Raw genomic sequence first — 25,471 nt, 5'->3', positions numbered from 1 at the left:
TCGAGTCCAAACGGAGGGCAGAAGTTCGAGTCCTCACTGAGGCCAGGAGCTCGAGTCCACACTGAGGCCAGGAGCTCGAGTCCACGCTGAGGCGAGGAGTTCGAGTCCACACTGAGGCCCGGAGCTTGAAAGCACGCTGAGGCCAGGAGCTCGAGTCCATGCTGAGGACAGAAGTTCGAGTCCACACTGGGGCCAGGAGTTCAATTCCACACTGAAGTCCAGAGCTTGAGTTCACACTGAGGCCCGGAGCTTGTGTCCACACTGAGGCCCGGAGCTCGAGTCCACACTGAGGCCCGGAGATCGAGTCCACACTGAGAGCAAAAGTTCAAGTCCACACTGAGGACCGGAGCTCGAGTCTATGCTGAGGCCTGGAGCTCGAGTCCATGCTGAGGGCAGGAGTTCGAGTCCACGCTGAGGCCCGGAGCTTAAGTCCATGCTGAGGCCTAGAACTCGGGTCCATGCTGAGGCCAGGAGCTCGAGTCCATGCTGAGGACAGAAGTTCGAGTCCACACGGAGGCCAGGAGTTCGAGTCCACACTGAGAGCAAAAGTTCGAGTCCACAGTGAGGCCCGGAGCTCGAGTCCACACTGAGGCCCGGAGATCGAGTCCACACTGAGAGCAAAAGTTCGAGTCCACACTGAGGGCAGAAGTTCGAGTCCACACTGAGGCCAGGATTTCGAGTCCACACTGAGGCCAGGAGTTCAATTCCACACTACGGTCCAGAGCTTGAGTCAACGCTGAGGCCCGGAGCTCGAGTCCATGCTGAGGCCCGGAGCTCGAGTCCACGCTGAGGCCCGGAGCTCGAGTCCACAATGAAGTCCGGTGCTCGAGTCCACACTGAGGCCAGGAGCTCGAGTCCAAACGGAGGGCAGAAGTTCGAGTCCTCACTGAGGCCAGGAGCTCGAGTCCACACTGAGGCCAGGAGCTCGAGTCCACGCTGAGGCGAGGAGTTCGAGTCCACACTGAGGCCCGGAGCTTGAAAGCACGCTGAGGCCAGGAGCTCGAGTCCATGCTGAGGACAGAAGTTCGAGTCCACACTGGGGCCAGGAGTTCAATTCCACACTGAAGTCCAGAGCTTGAGTTCACACTGAGGCCCGGAGCTTGTGTCCACACTGAGGCCCGGAGCTCGAGTCTACACTGAGGCCCGGAGATCGAGTCCACACTGAGAGCAAAAGTTCAAGTCCACACTGAGGACCGGAGCTCGAGTCTATGCTGAGGCCTGGAGCTCGAGTCCATGCTGAGGGCAGGAGTTCGAGTCCACGCTGAGGCCCGGAGCTTAAGTCCATGCTGAGGCCTAGAACTCGGGTCCATGCTGAGGCCAGGAGCTCGAGTCCATGCTGAGGACAGAAGTTCGAGTCCACACTGAGGCCAGGAGTTCGAGGCCAAACTGAGAGCAAAAGTTCGAGTCCACAGTGAGGCCCGGAGCTCGAGTCCACACTGAGGCCCGGAGATCGAGTCCACACTGAGAGCAAAAGTTCGAGTCCACACTGAGGGCAGAAGTTCGAGTCCACACTGAGGCCAGGAGCTCGAGTCCAAACGGAGGGCAGAAGTTCGAGTCCACACTGAGGCCAGGAGCTCGAGTCCACACTGAGGCCAGGAGTTCGAGTCCACACTTAGGCCAGGAGTTCGAGTCCACAGTGAGGCGAGGAGTTCGAGTCCACACTGAGGTCCGGAGCTTGAGTCCACACTGAGGCCAGGAGCTCGAGTCCACACTGAGGCCAGGAGCTCGAGTCCACGCTGAGGCGAGGAGTTCGAGTCCACACTGAGGCCCGGAGCTTGAAAGCACGCTGAGGCCAGGAGCTCGAGTCCATGCTGAGGACAGAAGTTCGAGTCCACACTGGGGCCAGGAGTTCAATTCCACACTGAAGTCCAGAGCTTGAGTTCACACTGAGGCCCGGAGCTTGTGTCCACACTGAGGCCCGGAGCTCGAGTCTACACTGAGGCCCGGAGATCGAGTCCACACTGAGAGCAAAAGTTCAAGTCCACACTGAGGACCGGAGCTCGAGTCTATGCTGAGGCCTGGAGCTCGAGTCCATGCTGAGGGCAGGAGTTCGAGTCCACGCTGAGGCCCGGAGCTTAAGTCCATGCTGAGGCCTAGAACTCGGGTCCATGCTGAGGCCAGGAGCTCGAGTCCATGCTGAGGACAGAAGTTCGAGTCCACACTGAGGCCAGGAGTTCGAGGCCAAACTGAGAGCAAAAGTTCGAGTCCACAGTGAGGCCCGGAGCTCGAGTCCACACTGAGGCCCGGAGATCGAGTCCACACTGAGAGCAAAAGTTCGAGTCCACACTGAGGGCAGAAGTTCGAGTCCACACTGAGGCCAGGATTTCGAGTCCACACTGAGGCCAGGAGTTCGCGTCCACACTGAGGCCAGGAGTTCAATTCCACACTGAGGACTGGAGCACGAGTCCACGCTGAGGCCAGCAGCTTGAGTCCACGCTGAGGCCCGGAGCTCGAGTCCATGCTGAGGCCAAGAGTTCGAGTCCACACTGAGGACAGGAGATCAATTCCACACTGAGGACCGGAGCTCAAGTCCATGCTGATGCCCGGACTCGAGTCCACGCTGAGGCCAGGAGTTCGAGTCCACACTTAGGGCAGAAGTTCGAGTCCACACTGAGGCCAGGATTTCGAGTCCACACTGAGGCGAGGAGTTCAATTCCACACTAAGGTCCAGAGCTTGAGTCCACGCTGAGGCCCGGAGCTCGAGTCCATGCTGAGGCCCGGAGCTCGAGTCCACAATGAAGTCCGGAGCTCGAGTCCACACTGAGGCCAGGAGCTCGAGTCCAAACGGAGGGCAGAAGTTCGAGTCCACACTGAGGCCAGGAGCTCGAGTCCACACTGAGGCCAGGAGTTCGAGTCCACACTTAGGCCAGGAGTTCGAGTCCACACTTAGGGCAGAAGTTCGAGTCCACACTGAGGCCAGGATTTCGAGTCCACACTGAGGCGAGGAGTTCAATTCCACACTAAGGTCCAGAGCTTGAGTCCACGCTGAGGCCCGGAGCTCGAGTCCATGCTGTGGCCCGGAGCTCGAGTCCACGCTGAGGCCCGGAGCTCGAGTCCACAATGAAGTCCGGAGCTCGAGTCCACACTGAGGCCAGGAGCTCGAGTCCAAACGGAGGGCAGAAGTTCGAGTCCACACTGAGGCCAGGAGCTCGAGTCCACACTGAGGCCAGGAGTTCGAGTCCACACTTAGGCCAGGAGTTCGAGTCCACAGTGAGGCGAGGAGTTCGAGTCCACACAGGTCCGGAGCTTGAGTCCACACTGAGGCCAGGAGCTCGAGTCCACACTGAGGCCAGGAGCTCGAGTCCACGCTGAGGCCAGGAGTTCGAGTCCAAACCGAGGGCAGAAGTTCGAGTCCTCACTGAGGCCAGGAGTTCGAGTCCACACTGAGGCCAGGAGTTCGAGCGCACACTTAGGCCAGGAGTTCGAGTCCACACTGAGGCCAGGACTTCGAGTCCACGCTGAGGCCAGGAGTTCGAGTCCATGCTGAAGTCCAGCGCTCGAGTCCACAGTGAGGCCCAGAGCTCGAGTCCACACTGAGGCCCGGAGATCGAGTCCACACTGAGAGCAAAAGTTCGAGTTCACAGTGAGGCCCGGAGCTCGAGTCCACACTGAGGCCCGGAGATCGAGTCCACACTGAGAGCAAAAGTTCGAGTCCACACTGAGGGCAGAAGTTCGAGTCCACACTGAGGCCAGGATTTCGAGTCCACACTGAGGCCAGGAGTTCAATTCCACACTACGGTCCAGAGCTTGAGTCAACGCTGAGGCCCGGAGCTCGAGTCCATGCTGAGGCCCGGAGCTCGAGTCCACGCTGAGGCCCGGAGCTCGAGTCCACAATGAAGTCCGGTGCTCGAGTCCACACTGAGGCCAGGAGCTCGAGTCCAAACGGAGGGCAGAAGTTCGAGTCCTCACTGAGGCCAGGAGCTCGAGTCCACACTGAGGCCAGGAGCTCGAGTCCACGCTGAGGCGAGGAGTTCGAGTCCACACTGAGGCCCGGAGCTTGAAAGCACGCTGAGGCCAGGAGCTCGAGTCCATGCTGAGGACAGAAGTTCGAGTCCACACTGGGGCCAGGAGTTCAATTCCACACTGAAGTCCAGAGCTTGAGTTCACACTGAGGCCCGGAGCTTGTGTCCACACTGAGGCCCGGAGCTCGAGTCCACACTGAGGCCCGGAGATCGAGTCCACACTGAGAGCAAAAGTTCAAGTCCACACTGAGGACCGGAGCTCGAGTCCACGCTGAGGCCTGGAGCTCGAGTCCATGCTGAGGGCAGGAGTTCGAGTCCACGCTGAGGCCCGGAGCTTAAGTCCATGCTGAGGCCTAGAACTCGGGTCCATGCTGAGGCCAGGAGCTCGTGTCCATGCTGAGGACAGAAGTTTGAGTCCACACTGAGGCCAGGAGTTCGAGTCCACACTGAAGTCCAGAGCTTGAGTCCACAGTGAGGCCCGGAGCTTGTGTCCACACTGAGGCCCGGAGCTCGAGTCCACACTGAGGCCCGGAGATCGAGTCCACACTGAGAGCAAAAGTTCGAGTCCACACTGAGGACCGGAGCACGAGTCCACGCTGAGGCCCGGAGCTCGAGTCCACGCTGAGGACCGGAGCTCGAGTCCACGCTGAGGCCCGGAGCTCGAGTCCACGCTGAGGCCAGGAGCTCGAGTCCACACTGAGGCCAGGAGCTCGAGTCCAAACGGAGGGCAGAAGTTCGAGTCCACACTGAGGCCAGGAGCTCGAGTCCACGCTGAGGCGAGGAGTTTGAGTCCACACTGAGGACAGAAGTTCGAGTCCACACTGGGGCCAGGAGCTCGAGTCCACGCTGAGGCCAGGAGCTCGAGTCCATGCTGAGGACAGAAGTTCGAGTCCACACTGGGGCCAGGAGTTCAATTCCACACTGAAGTCCAGAGCTTGAGTTCACACTGAGGCCTGGAGCTTGTGTCCACACTGAGGCCCGGAGCTCGAGTCCACACTGAGGCCCGGAGATCGAGTCCACACTGAGAGCAAAAGTTCAAGTCCACACTGAAGACCGGAGCTCGAGTCCACGCTGAGGCCTGGAGCTCGTGTCCATGCTGAGGGCAGAAGTTCGAGTCCACACTGAGGACAGGAGTTCTAGTCCACGCCGAGGCCCGGAGCTCGAGTCCACTCTGAGGCCAGGAGCTTGTGTCCACGATGAGGCCCGGAGCTCGAGTCCACGCTTAAGTCCGGAGCTCGAGTCCACACTGAAGTCCGGAGCTCGAGTCCACACTGAGGCCCGGCGCTCGAGTCCACACTGAGGCCCGGAGCTCGAGTACACACTGAGGCCAGGAGTTTGAGTCCACGCTGATGGCAGAAGTTCGAGTCCACACTGAGGCCACGAGTTCGAGTCCACACTGAGGCCAGGAGTTCAATTCCACACTGAGGACTGGAGCTCGAGTCTACGCTGAGGCCAGCAGCTTGAGTCCACGCTGAGGCCCGGAGCTCGAGTCCATGCTGAGGCCAAGAGTTCGAGTCCACACTGAGGACAGGAGATCAATTCCACACTGAGGACCGGAGCTCAAGTCCATGCTGATGCCCGGACTCGAGTCCACACTGAGGCCAGGAGTTCGAGTCCACACTTAGGGCAGAAGTTCGCGTCCACACTGAGGCCAGGATTTCGAGTCCACACTGAGGCGAGGAGTTCAATTCCACACTAAGGTCCAGAGCTTGAGTCCACGCTGAGGCCCGGAGCTCGAGTCCACACTGAGGCCAGGAGCTCGAGTCCAAACGGAGGGCAGAAGTTCGAGTCCACACTGAGGCCAGGAGCTCGAGTCCACACTGAGGCCAGGAGTTCGAGTCCACACTTAGGCCAGGAGTTCGAGTCCACAGTGAGGCGAGGAGTTCGAGTCCACACTGAGGTCCGGAGCTTGAGTCCACACTGAGGCCAGGAGCTCGAGTCCACACTGAGGCCAGGAGCTCGAGTCCACGCTGAGGCCAGGAGTTCGAGTCCAAACCGAGGGCAGAAGTTCGAGTCCTCACTGAGGCCAGGAGTTCGAGTCCACACTGAGGCCAGGAGTTCGAGCGCACACTTAGGCCAGGAGTTCGAGTCCACACTGAGGCCAGGACTTCGAGTCCACGCTGAGGCCAGGAGTTCGAGTCCATGCTGAAGTCCAGCGCTCGAGTCCACAGTGAGGCCCAGAGCTCGAGTCCACACTGAGGCCCGGAGATCGAGTCCACACTGAGAGCAAAAGTTCGAGTCCACACTGACGACCGGAGCTCGAGTCCACGCTGAGGCCTGGAGCTCGTGTCCATGCTGAGGGCAGAAGTTCGAGTCCACACTGAGGACAGGAGTTCTAGTCCACGCCGAGGCCCGGAGCTCGAGTCCACTCTGAGGCCAGGAGCTTGTGTCCACGATGAGGCCCGGAGCTCGAGCCCACGCTGAAGTCCGGAGCTCGAGTCCACACTGAGGCCCGGCGCTCGAGTCCACACTGAGGCCCGGAGCTCGAGTACACACTGAGGCCAGGAGTTTGAGTCCACGCTGATGGCAGAAGTTCGAGTCCACACTGAGGCCACGAGTTCGAGTCCACACTGAGGCCAGGAGTTCAATTCCACACTGAGGACTGGAGCACGAGTCCACGCTGAGGCCAGCAGCTTGAGTCCACGCTGAGGCCCGGAGCTCGAGTCCATGCTGAGGCCAAGAGTTCGAGTCCACACTGAGGACAGGAGATCAATTCCACACTGAGGACCGGAGCTCAAGTCCATGCTGATGCCCGGACTCGAGTCCACGCTGAGGCCAGGAGTTCGAGTCCACACTTAGGGCAGAAGTTCGAGTCCACACTGAGGCCAGGATTTCGAGTCCACACTGAGGCGAGGAGTTCAATTCCACACTAAGGTCCAGAGCTTGAGTCCACGCTGAGGCCCGGAGCTCGAGTCCATGCTGAGGCCCGGAGCTCGAGTCCACGCTGAGGACCGGAGCTCGAGTCCACACGGAAGTCCATAGCTTGAGTCCACACTGAGGCCAGGAGCTCGAGTCCACACTGAGGCCTGGAGCTCAAGTCCATGCTGAGGGCAGAAGTTCGAGTCCACACTGAGGCCAGGAGCTCGAGTCCACACTGAGGCCAGGAGTTCTAGTCCACACTGAGGCAGGAGTTCAAGTCCACACTGAGGCCAGGATTTCAATTCCACACTGAGGACCGGAGCTCGAGTCCACACTGAGGCCCGGAGCTCGAGTCCACACCGAGGCCCGGAGCTCGAGTCCACACTGAGGGCAGGAGTTTGAGTCCACGCTGAGGGCAGAAGTTCGGGTCCACACTGAGGCCAGGAGTTCTAGTCCACACTGAGGCAGGAGTTCGAGTCCACACTGAGGCCAGGAGTTCAATTCCACACTGAGGACCGGAGCTCGAGTCCACACTGAGGCCCGGAGCTCGAGTCCACACTGAGGCCAGGAGCTCGAGTCCACACTGAGGCCAGGAGTTCGAGTCCACACTTAGGCCAGGAGTTCGAGTCCACAGTGAGGCGAGGAGTTCGAGTCCACACTGAGGTCCGGAGCTTGAGTCCACACTGAGGCCAGGAGCTCGAGTCCACACTGAGGCCAGGAGCTCGAGTCCACGCTGAGGCCAGGAGTTCGAGTCCAAACCGAGGGCAAAAGTTCGAGTCCTCACTGAGGCCAGGAGTTCGAGTCCACACTGAGGCCAGGAGTTCGAGCGCACACTTAGGCCAGGAGTTCGAGTCCACACTGAGGCCAGGAGTTCGAGTCCACGCTGAGGCCAGGAGTTCGAGTCCACACTGAGGCCAGGAGTTCAATTCCACACTGAGGACCGGAGCTCGAGTCCACACTGAGGCCCGGAGCTCGAGTCCACACTGAGGCCAGGAGTTCGAGTCCACACTTAGGCCAGGAGTTCGAGTCCACAGTGAGGCGAGGAGTTCGAGTCCACACTGAGGTCCGGAGCTTGAGTCCACACTGAGGCCAGGAGCTCGAGTCCACACTGAGGCCAGGAGCTCGAGTCCACGCTGAGGCCAGGAGTTCGAGTCCAAACCGAGGGCAGAAGTTCGAGTCCTCACTGAGGCCAGGAGTTCGAGTCCACACTGAGGCCAGGAGTTCGAGCGCACACTTAGGCCAGGATTTCAAGTCCACACTGAGGCCAGGAGTTCGAGTTCACACTGAGGCCAGGAGTTCAATTCCATGCTGAGGACCGGAGCTCGAGTCCACGCTGAGGCCAGGAGCTCGAGTCCACGCTGCGGCCCGGAGCTCGAGTCCACGCTGAGGCCAGCAGCTTGAGTCCATGCTGAGGTCCGGAGCTCGAGTCCATGCTGAGGCCCGGAGCTCGAGTCCATTCTGAGGCCAAGAGTTCGAGTCCACTCTGAGGCCAGGAGATCAATTCCACATCGAGGACCGGAGTTCAAGTCCATGCTGATGCCCGGACCTCGAGTCCACGCTGAGGCCAGTAGTTCGAGTCCACACTTAGGGCAGAAGTTCGAGTCCACACTGAGGCCAGGAGTTCGAGTCCACACTGAGGCCAAGAGTTTGCGTCCACACTGAGGCCAGGAGTTCAATTCCACACTGAGGTCCAGAGCTCGAGTCCATGCTGAGGCCCGGAGTTCGAGTCCATGCTGAGGTCTGGAGCTCAAGTCCACAATGATGTCCGGAGCTTGAGTCCAAACGGAGGGCAGAAGTTCGAGTCCACACTGAGACCACGAGTTCGAGTCCACACTGAGGCCAGGAGTTCAATTCCACACTGAGGACTGGAGCTCGAGTCCACACTGAGGCCCGGAGCTTGAATACACACTGAGGCCAGGAGTTTGAGTCCACGCTGAGGGCAGAAGTTCGAGTCCACCCTGAGGCCACGAGTTCAAGTCCACACTGAGGCCAGGAGTTCAATTCCACACTGAGGCCAGGAGCTCGAGTCCACACTGAGGCCAGGAGTTCGAGTCCAAAAGGTGGGCAGAAGTTCGAGTCCACACTGAGGCCAGGAGTTCGAGTCCACACTGAGGCCAGGAGCTCGAGTCCACACTGAGGCCAGGAGTTCGAGTCCACACTGAGGCCCGGCGCTCGAGTCCACACTGAGGCCCGGAGCTCGAGTCCACACTGAGGGCAGAAGTTCGGGTCCACACTGAGGCCACGAGTTCGAGTCCACACTGAGGCCAGGAGTTCAATTGTACACTGAGAACTGGAGCTCAAGTCCACGCTGAGGCCAGCAGCTTGAGTCCACGCTGAGGCCCGGTGCTCGAGTACACACTGAGGACAGGAGTATGAGTCGACGCTGAGGGCAGAAGTTCGAGTCCACACTGAGGCCACGAGAAAGAGTCCACATTGAGGTCAGGAGTTCAATTCCAAACTGAGGACTGGAGCTCGAGTCCATGCTGAGCCCAAGAGTTCGAGTCCACACTGAGGCCAGGAGATCAACTCCACACTGAGGACCGGAGCTCAAGTCCATACTGATGCCCGGAACGCGGGTCCACGCTGAGGCCAGGATTTCAAGTCCACACTGAGCCAGGAGTTCGAGTCCACACTGAGGCCAGGAGTTCAATTCCACACTGAGGACCGGAGCTCGAGTCCACGCTGAGGCCAGGAGCTCGAGTCCATGCTGAGGCCCGGAGCTCGAGTCCACGCTGAAGTCCGGAGCTCGAGTCCAAACTGAAGTCCGGAGCTCGAGTACACACTGAGGCCAGGAGTTTGAGTCCACGCTGAGGGCAGAAGTTCGAGTCCACAGTGAGGCCACGAGTACGAGTCCACACTGAGGCCAGGAGTTCAATTCCACACTGAGGACCGGAGCTCGAGTCCACGCTGAGGCCAGGAGCTCGAGTCCATGCTGAGGCCCGGAGCTCGAGTCCACGCTGAAGTCCGGAGCTCGAGTCCAAACTGAAGTCCGGAGCTCGAGTACACACTGAGGCCAGGAGTTTGAGTCCACGCTGAGGGCAGAAGTTCGAGTCCACAGTGAGGCCACGAGTACGAGTCCACACTGAGGCCAGGAGTTCAATTCCACACTGAGGACTGGAGCTCGAGTCCACGCTGAGGCCAGCAGCTTGAGTCCATGCTGAGGCCAAGAGTTCGAGTCCACGCTGAGGCCAGGAGATCAATTCCACATCGAGGACCGGAGTTCAAGTCCATGCTGATGCGCGGAACTCGAGTCCACGCTGAGGCCTGGAGCTCAAGTCCATGCTGAGGGCGGAAGTTTGAGTCCACACTGAGGCCAGGAGCTCGAGTCCATGCTGAGGCCCGGAGCTCGAGTCCATGCTGAGGCCAAGAGTTCGAGTCCACACTGAGGACAGGAGATCAATTCCACACTGAGGACCGGAGCTCAAGTCCATGCTGATGCCCGGAACTCGAGTCCACGCTGAGGCCAGGAGTTCGAGTCCACACTTAGGGCAGAAGTTCGAGTCCACACTGAGGCCAGGATTTCGAGTCCACACTGAGGCCAGGAGTTCACGTCCACACTGAGGCCAGGAGTTCAATTCCACACTAAGGTCCAGAGCTTGAGTCCACGCTGAGGCCCGGAGCTCGAGTCCACACTGAGGCCTGGAGCTCGAGTCCACACTGAGACCCGGAGCTCGAGTCCACACTGAGTCCCGGAGTTCGAGTCCACACTGAGAGCAAAGGTTCGAGTCCACACTTTGGCCAGGAGTTCAAGTCCACACTGAGGCCCGGAGCTCGAGTCCATGCTGAGGCCTGGAGCTCGAATCCATACTGAGAGCAAAAGTTCGAGTCCACACTGAGGCCAGAAGTTTGAGTCGACACTGAGGCCAGGAGTTCGGGTCCATGCTGAGGCCCGGAGCTCGAGTCCATGCTGAGGCCCGGAGCTCGAGTCCACACTGAGGGCAGAGGTTCGAGTCCACACTGAGGCCCGGAGCTCAAGTCCATGCTGAGGGCAGAAGCCTGTGTCCGCACTGAGGCCAGGAGCTCGGGTCCACGCTGAGGGCAGAAGTCTGAGTCCACACTGAGGCCAGGAGCTCGAGTCCACACTGAAGTCCGGAGCACGAGTCCACACTGAGGCCCGGAGCTCGAGTCCACACTGAGGTCCGGAGCTCGAGTCCATGCTGAGGCCCGGAGCTCAAGTCCACGCTGAGGCCCGGAGCTCGAGTCCATGCTGAGGCCCGGAGCTCGAGTCCTTGTTGAGGCCAGGAGTTCGAGTCCTGACTGAGGCCAGGAGTTCAATTTCACACTGAGGTCCGGAGCTCGAGTCCACGCTGAGGCCCTGAGCTCGAGTCCACACTGAAGTCCAGCGCTCGAGTCCACAGTGAGGACCGGAGCTCGTGTACACACTGAGGCCCGGATCTCGAGTCCACACTGAGGCCTGGAGCTCGAGTACACACTGAGGCCAGGAGTTTGAGTCCACGCTGAGGGCAGAGGTTCGAGTCCACACTGAGGCCACAAGTTCGAGTTCACACTGAGGCCAGGAGTTCGAGTCCACACTGAGGCCAGGAGTTCGAGTCAATGCTGAGGCCCGGAACTCGAGTCCATGCTGAGGCCCGGAACTCGAGTCCATGCTGAGGCCCGGAGCTCGAGTCCATGCTGAGGCCAGGAGTTCGAGTCCACGCTGAGGCCAGGAGATCAATTCCACACTGAGAACCGAAGCTCGAGTCCACGCTGAGGCCCGGAGCTCAAGTCCATGCTGAGGCCAGGAGTTCCAGTCCAAACTGAGGGCAGAAGGTCGAGTCCTCACTGAGGCCAGGAGTTCGAGTCCACGCTGAGGCCCTGAGCTCGAGTCCACACTGAAGTCCAGAGCTCGAGTCCATGCTGCGGCCCGGAGCTCGAGTCCACGCTGAGGACAGAAGTTCGAGTCCACCCTGAGGCCAGGAGTTCGAGTCCACGCTGAGGCCTGGAGCTCAAGGCCCGGAGCTCGAGTCCATGCTGAGGCCAGGAGTTCGAGTCCTGACTCAGGCCAGGAGTTCAATTCCACACTGAGGTCCGGAGCTCGAGTCCACGCTGAGGCCCGGAGCTCGAGTCCACACTGAAGTCGGGCGCTCGATTCCACACTGAGGCCCGGAGCTTGAGTCCACACTGTGGCCCGGATCTCGAGTCCACACTGAGGCCCGGATTTCGAGTCCACACTGAGAGCAAAAGTTCGAGTCCACACTGAGGCCAGGATTTCGAGTCCACACTGAGGCCCAGAGCTCGAGTCCATGCTGAGGCCCGGAGCTCGAGTCCATGCTGAGGCCCGGAGCTCGAGTCTACACTGAGAGCAAAAGTTCGAGTCCACACTGAGTCCCGGAGCTTGAGTGCACACTGAGGCCAGGAGTTCGAGTCCACACCGTGGCCAGGAGTTCAGGTCCACGCTGAGGCCCGGCGCTCGAGTGCATGCTGAGGCCCGGAGCTTGAGTCCATGCTGAGGCCCGGAGCTCGAGTCTACGCTGAGGGCAGAGGTTCGAGTCCACACTCAGGCCCGGAGCTCGAGTCCATGCTGAGGCTCGGAGCTCAAGTCCACACTGAGAGCAAATGTTCGAGTCCACACTGAGGCCAGGAGTTCGAGTCCACGCTGAGGCCAGCAGTTCGAGTCCACGCTGAGTCCAGGAGTTCAGGTCCACGCTGAGGCAGGAGTTCACGTCCATGCTGAGGCCCGGAGCTCGAGTCCATGCTGAGGCCCGGAGCTTGAGTCCATGCTGAGGGCAGAAGTCTGTGTCCACACTGAGGGCATGTGCTCGAGTCCATGCTGAGGCCTGGAGCTTGAGTCCATGCTGAGGCCAGGAGTTTGAGTCCATGCTGAGGGCAGAATTCTGAGTCCACACTGAGGCCAGGAGCTCAAGTCCATGCTGAGGCCAGGAGCTCCAGTCCACGCTGAGGCCCGGAGCTTGAGTCCATGCTGAGGCCTGGAGCTCAAGTCGACACTGAAGACCAGAGCTCGAGACCACACTGAGGCCCGGAGCTCGAGTCCATGCTGAGGCCCGGAGCTCGAGTCCATGCTGAGGCCCGGAGCTTGAGTCCATGCTGAGGGCAGAAGTCTGTGTCCACACTGAGGCCAGGAGCTCGAGTCAACACTGAGGGCAGAAGTCTGATTCCACACTGAGGCCAGGAGCTCAAGTTCATGCTGAGGGCAGAAGTTCAAGTCCATGCTGAGGGTGTGAATCGAGTTCACACTGAGGCCAGGAGATTGATTCCACACTAAGGGTGGAAGTTCGAGACCATGCTGGGGCTGGTTTTCACCCTGGACATTGCTGATGCCACCTGAGGACAGCAGGTAATAAGAGAAAGAAAAAAAAATGAAACGAGAGATTCAGAAAAAGGAAATAAACGATGGAGCGGATGGGCTCCAGCTCGGGAGAGCGACTCTGCCACCATCTTGTGCTACCGACTACGTCCATCCATTTTTCAGTCATCCTTTCATTGGTGTTTGAGACTAATTGTTCATTTCTCATAGAGTGAAATATCATCATTTCAGCTGGTGGATTATCAAAATGGGTCCATGATCCTCTGATTCATGATCACTAAATGTCAATTACCTTGCCATAGATGGATGGATGGGAATGGATGGATCGGGAAAATGTGCCCTTTGAACTTGCCTTTCAAATGAATGCATTGATTGTACTTTGGATAAAGTGAAGCAGATTTCAATAATTCAGTGTGGAGCTGGAGGAACACACAGTAGGCCAGGCAGCTTCGGAGGAGCAAGAAAGCTGACGTTTCAGGTTGGGAACCCAAACGTCACTGTGTTATCTCCGACTCCAACGTCGGCAGTCCTTACTATGTCATATTTCAATAATATTCTTTCCTATGTTTCTGTTATTGGTTAAAGCATTGTAACTGTAAATAGGACAGGACAGATGTCTTTTTCAAACTTAAAAACAATGCTGAGTTTGAGATATTTACAGGACAAAGGCAAATACAAACTAAAGATGTCATAGGTTTGTTGTGGATTTTTGTTATGTTCCAAGAAGGACCAGGAGGCCATGGGGTTAATCAGTAAAACATTTATTATGGAATTATTTGTTCTCCAGGCAGCAAGGTTGGACTAAACTGTTTCCTGTCCAAAATGCCCATCTGTCCAGTGTTGGACACTGGTTTAGACTGTGCCACAATGATGGCTGGTACCTACTTCTTGCCAGTGATGTAATTCCTTGCCAACACTGCTTGACCTTTTTGGAAAATGTCACTTTTTGCCTTGCCCTCTTGTTAGAAAACACAACCCTATTGTTTCTTGTCAACAATGTATCTTGTCATGGCTGTTTTAAGCAAATCAAATGCTGCACATAACTGATGCTTTGTCATGAGCTGTGCTGGGGGACTTTGAGTCATTGAGTGGGTTTTGTTCTGGTATGTTGGGTCAGTCTTATGAATAGTGATCCTCCTTCTTGAGTTATCCTTGAGGGATGTTACACTGTCTGAACAAGACTTTCTGCCAGATCATTTGTGTCTGAGTGATAAGGAGCGGAATGTTAAATTCTGTTCTTCTTTAGAGAGTCTCTAAACTCCAGTGATATAAACTGTGGAACACTATCAATTTGTGGACCGCTAATTGTTCTGAACAGCTAAACCTCGCAAAGCTCTCCCCCAATTTTTCAATGATTTTGTCCTCATGATGGCAACTTCAGACCATTTGGTAGTCAACCATAATGAATCCTTTCAAAAGCTAGTCTCTATGGACTCTTTGCCATGGCCTTTCTACAATTTCCATGGTGTAATGGTGCTGACAGAGATGAACTCTTGTGTAAGCTGCACAAATTCCTGCCGTCTTCTCAATTTTGGTGTTGAAGTCTGGCAACCAAAAATAACTATCTCTTTCATTCTGACAATGTCAAAGTGATCTTCATTTAGTTGATTGAACACTTATTTCCTTACCTGTGGAGGAAAGATTACCATTATTCCCTACAGGAGACATGCTGCTTGGTATGGAAACTTCTAGTTTCTAAACTTGTCCTGCTGGTACCAGAATCTTGTCGCCTTGTTTGAACTAGAAAATATTCACATAAGGACTGAGCTGTTTCCTGTCTAAAATGACTATTGACATCATTGATATGTCATGTGATCAGATTCTTGAAGTGGCAGTCCACCATACTGACACAAATACATAACACATGGTCTGAAGTAGAATGCATTTTGGACTCCCCATCCTGACTTGGAAACATATCATTGTTCCTTCAGGGTCAGTTGGTCAAAAACCCTGCAACCTGGTCATTAATCACATCATGGGTATACCTGCACCAAATGGAGAATGGCACTTCAAGAAGGGTGCTGAATGTGTTAGCTTTCAAAGGGTACAACCTTTCCATCAGATTCCTTTTCCTGGCAAAGTCTAGCCATTAGTCTGTCACATTCCTGTGTGGCACTTGATGCAGGAGCCTTTCCTAAAATGGATGATTGAGACTCTTGCATGGTCCAGTTGGCCAATCAATTTCACAATACTTTAGTAGCTTTCTTAGCATATGTTGCAAAATACGGAAACTACGTATTTACACTTTTCCAAGAACTGAGATATTAAAGTGGCCTGTGTCCGCTTTCCTTAATCATACCAATCAACAATGACAATGTTGCCTGTAATTAAATGTAAAGTATTTATAATTGGAATTCATCCTCATGTTATTTTGAGCCATACTCATGGCCCATTTGATTTGAATGCTTTGCCAGTTCATTATTTTCAACAGTTTAGCACAAATATACTCTCTCTATTTGTCCTTGTAACAATCTCACTTGTGCTTTTGCAATTACAACCCACATTCTTCTTTTGCAAGTTCAAGATTACATTGCAAGATTACAGTAGCTTGAACAATTTTTCATTTTCTAATGCAGCATTTTATCTTTACAGAGCAGCCTTGAGGAAACCTATTTTCCTCATTATTTCATGCAATTAAAGATGATTTCTCGCCACATGGTGCTAACAAACTGTTCACAGCAGGTATATTTAGATGTCTTTTCCTTCATAGATTCAAACTGAATTGTTGAATATTTTCATCACTTTCATTTTTTGTTTCAAGCTTCCAACTTTTACATTGTTTTGTGCAAGTTTTTTGAGATGGTGAACAGCAACACATGGTGATGTCAGACTCAACCAACACCAACGTATTGATGTCATGAAAAAGAGGTGACAGGAGCAGCAACACACAGGTAACATCTCTGGATTCCCCCACCGCATCCCCAAACCAGCCCAGTTCGTCCCCTCCCCCCACTGCACCACACAACCAGCCCAGCCTTTCCCCCCCACCCACTGCATCCCAAAACCAGTCCAACCTGTCTCTGCCTCCCTAACCTGTTCTTTCACTCACCCATCCCTTCCTCTCACCCCAAGCCGCACCTCCATCTCCTACCTACTAACCTCATCCCACCTCCTTGACCTGTCCTTCTTCCCTGGACTGACCTATCCCCTCCCTACCTCCCCACCTATACTCTCCTCTCCACCTATCTTCTTTTCTCTCCATCTTCGGTCCGCCTCCCCCTCTCTCCCTATTTATTCCAGAACCCTCACCCCATCCCCCTCTCTGATGAAGGGTCTAGGCCCAAAACGTCAGCTTTTGTGCTCCTGAGATGCTGCTTGGCCTGCTGCGTTCATCCAGCCTCACATTTCGTTATCTTGGATTCTCCACCATCTGCAGTTCCCATTATCACCTAACTATCCTAATCCCATTTTCCAGCACTTGGCTGATAGCCTCGTATGTGTTGGCACTGCAAGTGCACATCTAAATACTTTTTAAATGTTATGTTTCTGCCTCTTCTGCCCTATAGGTTGAAGAAAATAAGAATGAAGAGGAGGAGTAGACATCTCAGCCCCTCAAGCTTGTTCCACCATTCAATATAGCCATAGATGATTTCATCTTGGCCTCAACTGCACTCTTCTGCCCGCTCTCACCAAACCTTCAATCCATTACAGAGTCATAGAGTCATACAGCATGGAAACAGACCCTTTGGTCTAATCAGTCCACGCCAAAAATAATCCCAAACTATACTAGTCTCATCTGCCTGTTCTTGGCCCATATCAAAGAAGAGTCCCGACCTGAAACATCAACTTTGCTGCTCCTGTGATGCTGTCTGGCCGACTGTATTTCTTCAGCTCCACACTGTGTTGTCTCTGACTCCAGTATCTGCAGTTCTTGCTATCTCTGAGGAGCCAGAATCAATCCCTGTGGAACACCACTAGTCACAAGTCTCTCGGCCAAAAAGCAACCCTACATCATTACTCTCTGTCTACTTCAGTTAAGCCAGTTATGTATCCAGTTGGCGAGCTCACCCTGAATCCCATGTGATCTAATTAGTATGCAATGTGGGACCTTTTCAAAGGCTTTACTAAAATCCAAATACACAATGTCTACTATTCTGCCACCATGAATTTGTTTGGTAATTTCTTCAAAAAACTCAAATCAAGTTTGTGAGACATAATTTTCTATGAATAAAGCCATGCTGACTATCTCTAATTAATTTTTGCTTCTCTAAATGTCCATAAATCCCATCATTTATAATCACCTCCAACAATTTACCCACACCCAAAGTCAGATTTACAGGTCTATAGTTCCCTGGTATCTCCTTACAACCTTTCTTAAACAAAAGTACAATATTAGTCACACTCCAGTCATCAAGCATCTCACCTATAGTTATAGATGATGCAAATATTTCTGCATTGGGTCTCGTAACCTCCTCCCTTTCTTCCTACAATGTTCTTGAATACATTAGGTCAGATCCTGGAGATTTATCCATCTTTACATTCCCTAAGACCTCCCCAAACATCCTCTTCTATAATGTGAAAAATTTTTAAAACAACAAAGTTTATTTCTCTGCATTCTCCACAGAAAAAAAAACTGACACAAGATATTCATTTAGCATCTCTCCCATTTCCTGGTCTTCAACACAAAGACAACCTCCTTGGTCTTCAAGTGGTCCTAAACGCTTAGATTTCAAACATTAACAAACGCATGAGCTTGACCCCATATACACTCCATTGTGAAGGAAAACTGGAAGTGAGGTTATCCAGAATTCAAATAACAGGCAGGAAAACACAACGGCACTTCATTGGAGGCTGCATCGATGAAGTTACCCAGCAGGGTAATGAAACATCTGTGGAGAAACAATGAACCAGCTCGGATAGCCAACCAACCACAACATCCATGACCTGAACTACAAATCTACTCTAAAACCTTAGAAACACTCCTACACTCTTTATATTGATTAAAAGATTCAAACGAATGAAGTTGGCTATTTCTAAAATAAGATTCTCTTTATTTCTTGACTCGAACCTCAATATCTTTATTCATCCATTGTTCATTAGTCTTACCAGCCTTAACCTTCACTCTAACAGGAACAAAATGTCTCTGAACTCTCTTCATCTCACTCTTGAACATCTCCCATTTGTCAGACATTCTGTTACCTACAAACAGTCTACTCCAATCAATTTTTGAAAGCTCTTGTCTCATACCATTGAAATTTGCCTTACTCTAATTAAAACCTTAAACTTATATGGATGGCTTCTCCTTTTCCATCACCATTTTGAAACTAATAGAATTATGATCACTAGACCCAAAGTGCTCCTCCACTTTTATTTCAATTACCTACCCTGCCTTATTGCCCAAATGAATGTCTAGTTTTACTCCTTCTCTAGGAGAAACATCCACCTATTGAAAAAGGAAATTTTCTTGAACACATTTGATGAATTTTTCACCATCCAAACCTTTAACACTATGGTAGCCTCAGTCAGTGTTTGGAAAATGAAAATTCCCCCATCGTCACAACCTTATTATGCTTACATATACATGAGATCTCTCTGCATATTTGTTTCTCAATTTCGCTGATACTATTGAGGGGCCTATAGTAAAATCCCCTCAAAGTAATCTTTCCCTTTCTTATTTGGAATTTCCACCCATATATTTTGCTAATTAAAAATCTGCTGTATCTCCTCAATAGGTTTTCTCAATGTACCAACGTCCACGACACTCTGGGGGTAGTGAATTTCATAGATTCATGGCCCTTTGAAAAAGTAATTTCACTGCATCACTGTTTGAAATCTGTCACCCTTTATCCAGAAACTATGACCTCATGTTCTCGGTTGGCCCACAAGAGGGAACACTTTCTCTACATTTATGTCTACGGGCAGTGAGTTGCAGATTGCCATCACCCTCTGAGTGAAACTTTTTCGTCACATGTTCTAAACCTCCTGTCCCTTAACTTAAGTCTGTGCCCTCTCGCATTGATCTCTCCACCAATGGGAAAAGTTTGTTTCTGTCTACCTTGTCTATGCTCCTCATAATTTTATAAATCACAGTCATAGCCCCTCTCATCCTTCTTTGCTCCAAGGAATAGAACCCCAGTCTATTCAATCTCTATTGGTAAGTAGAACTCTCCAGGCCAGACAACATCCTGATAAATTTCTGCTGCACCGTCTCTAGTCTAATCCCATAATGCGGTTTCCAGAACTGCACCTAGAACTCTAGCTGTGGCCTAACCAAAATTTTATACCGTTCCACCATAACCTATGTCTACGCTAATAAAGGCAAGGACCACTCTCTCCGTGACTCCCTTGACTGGTCCACACTCCCCCCCAACCCCACCACACCCGGCACTTTCCCCTGCAACTGCAGGAAGTGCTACACTTGCCCCTACACCTCCTCCCTCAACCCCATCCCAAAAAGATGTTCCACATCAAGCAGATGTTCACCTGCACATCTGCCAATGTGGTATACTGCATCCACTAGACCTGTTGTGGCCTCCTCTACATTGGGGAAAGAAAGTGGAGGCTTGGGGACTGTTTTGCAGAACACCAACACTCGGTTCGCAATAAACAACTGCACGTCCCAGTTGCGAATCATTTCAACTCCCCATCCCATTCCCTAGACGACATGTCCATCCTGGGCCTCCTGCAGTGCCACAACAATGCCACCCGAAGGTTGTAGGAACAGCAACTCATATTCCGCTTTGGAACCCTGCAGCCCAAAGGTATCAATGTGGATTTCACAAGCTTCAAAATCTCCCCTCCCCCTACCGGATCCCAAAACCAGCCCAGCTCGTCCCCGCCTCCCTAACCTATTCTTCCTTTCACCTATCCCCTCCTCCCACCTCAAGCCACACCCCCATTTCCTTCCCTCTAACCTAATTCTGCCCCCCTTGACCTGTCCATCCTCCCCGGCCTGACATATCTCCTCCCTACTTCCCCACCTACACTCACCTCTACTGGCTCCAACCCTGCCTCTTTGACTTGTCTGTCTGCTCTCCACCTATCTTCTCCTCTATCCATCTTCAATCTGTCTCCCCCTCTCTCCCTATTTATTTCAGAACCCTCCCCCCTCCCCCTTTTCTGATGAAGGGTCTAGACCCGGAACACCAGCTTTTGTGCTCCTAAGATGCTGCTTGGCCTGCTGTGTTCATCCAGGTCCACACTTTGTTATCTCGGATTCTCCAGCATCTGCAGTTCCCATTATCTCAGATATCCCTCCTGCCTTTTTAACCACTTTATTGACATGTCCTACTACCTTAAGGGACCAGTGGACGCACTCACCAAAGACCCTCTGATCAACTACTTTTCTCTCCGTCCTACCGTTCATCATGTATTTTCATGTCCTGTCTATCCTACCCAAGTGCATCACCTCGTAGTTATCCAGATTGAATTCCATTTGTGACGGATCAGCCCAAATGACCAAACCATATCCTCCTGTAATCTAAGGTTATCCTCCTATTTACCACCCTGACCCCATCACTGATCCCTATGGAGCCCCACTGGCCACAGGATTCCAGTCACAAAATCACTGCTAGACCATCATCCTCTGCTTCTTGCCACTTAGCAAATTCTGGATCCAAATTATCCAAATTTCCTTGGATCTCATGATCGTCACTATCAGTCTCCATGCAGAACCATATCAAAAGTCTTCCTGAAGTCTAAGTAGACGAGATCAAATGAATTGTCCTCATCTGCACGTCTTCACCTCATCAAAAAAATTCAGTCAAATTGCTCTTAAAAGAAACATGCTGACTGTTCTTAATTAACTCTTGTCTCTCCAAGTACAGATTAATTCTATCAATCAGAATAGTTTCTAACAGCTTCCCCATCACAATTGAAGTTTGTACCCTTTCCTGGTCTGGCTTTTATGTCACTCCACATCCACAGCAATGTGTTTGAAATAGATGAACAAGTCATTTAGTACTAGGATAATTAGGAATGGGAAGCAAACGTTGGTTTTGTCAGTTGACACCCACATCTTGTGAAATAATAAGAAACATAAGCTTCTTTAATCATGAAAAAGATGAAAGCAGCTAAAGTGAGTGTTGATTCTTTGGAGTCTGAGACTGTGGAATTAATAGTGGAAAATAGGAAGGCCAATTTGAATGTAGAATAGGAAAAAAGATTATTTGAACAGAAGTAAATTCGGAAAAGGCAATGTTCAATGAGACCTTGGTGTCCTCATGCACCATTTGCTGAAAGTAAGTGAGTGGGGACAGCTGGCATGAAAGAAGACAAGCCTTCATGGTGAGAAGATTTGAGTACAGGAACAGGAATGTCTTGGGTACAATTATACTGGATATTGCTGAGGACACACTTGGAATATTGTGTGCAGTTTTGGGTTCCTTATCTGGAAAAGGATGTTCTGGCTATAGAGGATGCACAGTGAAGGTTTACCAAGATGATTCCTGGGATGGCAAGACTGACATATGAGAAGAGATTCAGTCAGTTAGGATTGTATTCACCGCAGTTTGGAAGTATCAGGAAGAATATCATAGAACCCTGTAAAATTCTAACAGACCAGACAGGTTGGATGCAGGAAGGTTATTCCCAGCGATGGGGGAATCCAGAACCAGGGGTCATAAGATAAGGGGTAAACCTTTTAGGATTGAGATGAGGATAAATTTCCTCACCCAGAGTGGTGAAAATTACTACCACAGAAAATGGTTAAGGTTAAAACATAGCTGTTGTGGATAAAGGGATCAAGGGATATGGGGACAAGGCAGGATTAGGGTAATGAATTCAGTGATCTGCCATGACCCTATTGAAAAGCAAAGCAGGTTTGAGGAGTCAAAGGGCCTAACCCTGCTCCTATCTTCTATGTAAAACAAGGAAATGACAGAAACTTTGAACAGGGATTCTGTAGTGGAAGACTCTGTTAGCATCCAAAGAATAGTAGATAATCTGCAGGCAAAATGGGAGACAGGGGCTTAAAACAATCACACTTTGTTGATCTTTACATGGAATGTGGGTCTCATTGGCAAGGCCACCATTTTTTGCCCATTATCTGATTGATTCTCAAGTCCAATTCAGAAGGCATTTAAGAGTTAACTATATTTCTTTAGATCTGAAATCAAATGTAGCCAGGCCAGATAAAGTTAGCAGCTTCCTATTACCAAACAGCATAGTGAACCAGGTGACATTTTAGGACAATCAACAGTGGCTGCACGGTCACTATTGGGCTCACTTTTACAAATCCAGATTTTTTCAAAGCTCCATTCAAATTTCACCAACTGCCACAGTGGGATATGAACTCATATTCCTGCAGCATTAGCCTTTAGGTTCGAGATTACCAGTCTAGCCATGGTATCACCATGCTATCACCTCACCTGATTATGTAAGACAAAATACTTCAAAAACTCAGGAGATTAGAAGCTGACAAGACCCTCAATTGATTGCCCACATCCTAGAGACTTTAAGTCTCTAGGATACTGGATGAACTGGTTGGAATTTTCCAAAATTCCCCACATTCTGGAAACATCCCAGTGGATTTTTAGAAATAAAAATTAAATGTCTTTTTGAAAAGTGATGGAGTATAAAAGTATGTAAATCTTACTACAACTATACAGGGCTTTGATACATTCTGCACCTGGAATGCAGTTTTGATCTCTTTAATCCTGTTAATCCTGGCATGGACTCCTGGTCTTCTTGGGAAAACTCATCATGGACTCCTGGCCTCAAGGCATTTGATAAGGTTCCCCATGGTAGGCTCATTCAGAAGGTCAGGAGGAATGGGATACAGGGGAACTTAGCTGCTTGGATACAGAATTGGCTGGCCAACAGAAGACAGCGAGTGGTAGTAGAAGGAAAATATTCTGCCTGGAAGTCAGTGGTTAGTGGTGTTCCACAGGGCTCTGTCCTTGGGCCTCTACTGTTTGTAATTTTTATTAATGACTTGGATGAGGGGATTGAAGGATGGGTCAGCAAGTTTGCAGACGACACAAAGGTCGGAGGTGTCGTTGACAGTGTAGAGGGCTGTTGTAGGCTGCAGCGGGACATTGACAGGATGCAGAGATGGGCTGAGAGGTGGCAGATGGAGTTCAACCTGGATAAATGCGAGGTGATGCATTTTGGAAGGTCGAATTTGAAAGCTGAGTACAGGATTAAGGATAGGATTCTTGGCAGCGTGGAGGAACAGAGGGATCTTGGTGTGCAGATACATAGATCCCTTAAAATGGCCACCCAAGTGGACAGGGTTGTTAAGAAAGCATATGGTGTTTTGGCTTTCATTAACAGGGGGATTGAGTTTAAGAGTCGTGAGATCTTGTTGCAGCTCTATAAAACTTTGGTTAGACCGCACTTGGAATACTGCGCCCAGTTCTGGTCGACCTATTATAGGAAAGATGTGGATGCTTTGGAGAGGGTTCAGAGGAGGTTTACCAGGATGCTGCCTGGACTGGAGGGCTTATCTTATGAAGAGAGGTTGACTGAGCTCGGTCTCTTTTCATTGGAGAAAAGGAGGAGGAGAGGCGACCTAATTGAGGTATACAAGATAATGAGAGGCATAGATAGAGTTGATAGCCAGAGACTATTTCCCAGGGCAGAAATGGCTAGCACGAGGGGTCATAGTTTTAAGCTGGTTGGTGGAAAGTATAGAGGGGATGTCAGAGGCAGGTTCTTTACGCAGAGAGTTGTGAGAGCATGGAATGCGTTGCCAGCAGCAGTTGTGGAAGCAAGGTCATTGGGGTCATTTAAGAGACTGCTGGACATGTATATGGTCACAGAAATTTGAGGGTGCATACATGAGGATCAATGGTCGGCACAACATTGTGGGCTGAAGGGCCTGTTCTGTGCTGTACTGTTCTATGTTCTATGTTCTATGTTCTAAATCCAGCATGGATTCCCTGCTCCAGAAAGACTTTTACCTTTATTTCTTTATTTTTCTGATCTATAACTAATATTTTGTACCTAGGTATCTTTGTACTTAGCTTTATAAGGACTGCAATGCTGATCTTTTAACTTTATGCTTTCACTTTTCTAACTTAGACTTAAGATTTTGTACCTTGGTATCTTTGTACATTAGACAGTGCCAGAAATGGTGATTTTGTACACTTTTAGCTGTGCTCATATATCTCTGTACTTTGAGTATGTGACAATATACTTAATTCTAATTTTAATACAAGATACATATTTTCATTGGAATTAATTCAAGTTCCTCAGGCTGATTCCTAGAATGAAGTAATTGTCTGATGAGGAAAGTTTTGTATGAACATGCCAGTTCATTACACTGCATGAACCACTCCTCACCATGAAGGTTGCCGCCAACATCCTCTTTAAATGTAGGCAGTTACTGGGTCTGTTTGGTGTAGAGTGGCAAAGAAGAACTCTTCTTATTCTAACTAGAAGAATTTTTTTTAGTTGACAAGAAATCATTTATTGTATGTTTTCAACTGGTTACTTTGCATTGATACAGTACACAGAGACTTTGAGGAGGGCCAGATACAAGTCCTACTCCTTTGAGATCCGAAACTGTTGTGTCCACGAATCCATGTTATCATACTCAGATGGAAAAATCAGTAAAACATACGAATGACACATTCTGGCCTCACCCATCTTGTACACCTCGAGATAGAACCGTAGTAACTTTGTTTATTTAAACCTTTTATCCTCTCGCTAATGGGTGGTGCTCATGTAATACCTCAGTATTAATGCTTACAGACCCCTATACAACAAAGGTTAAGCTGGCTGTGTCGATATTCCTCGGAGTACTGTAAACATTTAGAAAGCTAAGATGTAATCGGACTGATAATAACAGTTTTGAGAGGGTGGATAGTAGGAGAACATTTCTACTCAGAATACCTCGGCGGGGGGGGGGTTAAAAAAAAGGTATTCCAGTTGAGACGTAGATGAGGAATTTCTTAATTCTTTTAGATGATTGTGAATCTTTGGAAATCCAAAGACAACAGTGGAGATATGGAATATATTCAAATTTGAGTTAAACAGGTTTTTGATTGATAAGGGACTCAAGTGTGATAGATGGTCGGGAAGGCAAATGAATTTCGGGCCACAGTCTGACAACCGTGAGCTTAGAAATGGGGAATGCAGCAGACTCAGTGCATCGAATGGTCTAGTTCTGCTCCTGCTTCTAATGATCTTACTCTATTTTAATTGATTCCTCAGCTGCCGGCAGCCTGTTTGCTAGATCAGGGTGGAATCTCTTTGCTGCCCTGGGGTGAGTCTTCAAATACAAACAACGAGGTCTTCCCTTGGAGTCTAGGCAGCGGGAAGAAAACCGGCTTTGGAGCATCAGCGTATTCCCAGGGATAGCAAGAACTGCAGATACTGGGGTCAGAGATAACACTGTGGAGCTGGAGGAACACAGCAGGCCAGGCAGCATCTGAGGAGCGGGACAATTTTGGGTCGGGACCCTCCTTCAGAAATGGGCCTGTGGACCCGAAACGTCAGT

This window comes from Stegostoma tigrinum, chromosome 11 (genome assembly GCF_030684315.1).
Source record: "Stegostoma tigrinum isolate sSteTig4 chromosome 11, sSteTig4.hap1, whole genome shotgun sequence".
Lineage (NCBI taxonomy): Eukaryota > Metazoa > Chordata > Chondrichthyes > Orectolobiformes > Stegostomatidae > Stegostoma > Stegostoma tigrinum.
The sequence above is the reverse complement of the archived record's forward strand: the minus strand, read 5'-3'. Positions refer to the sequence as shown.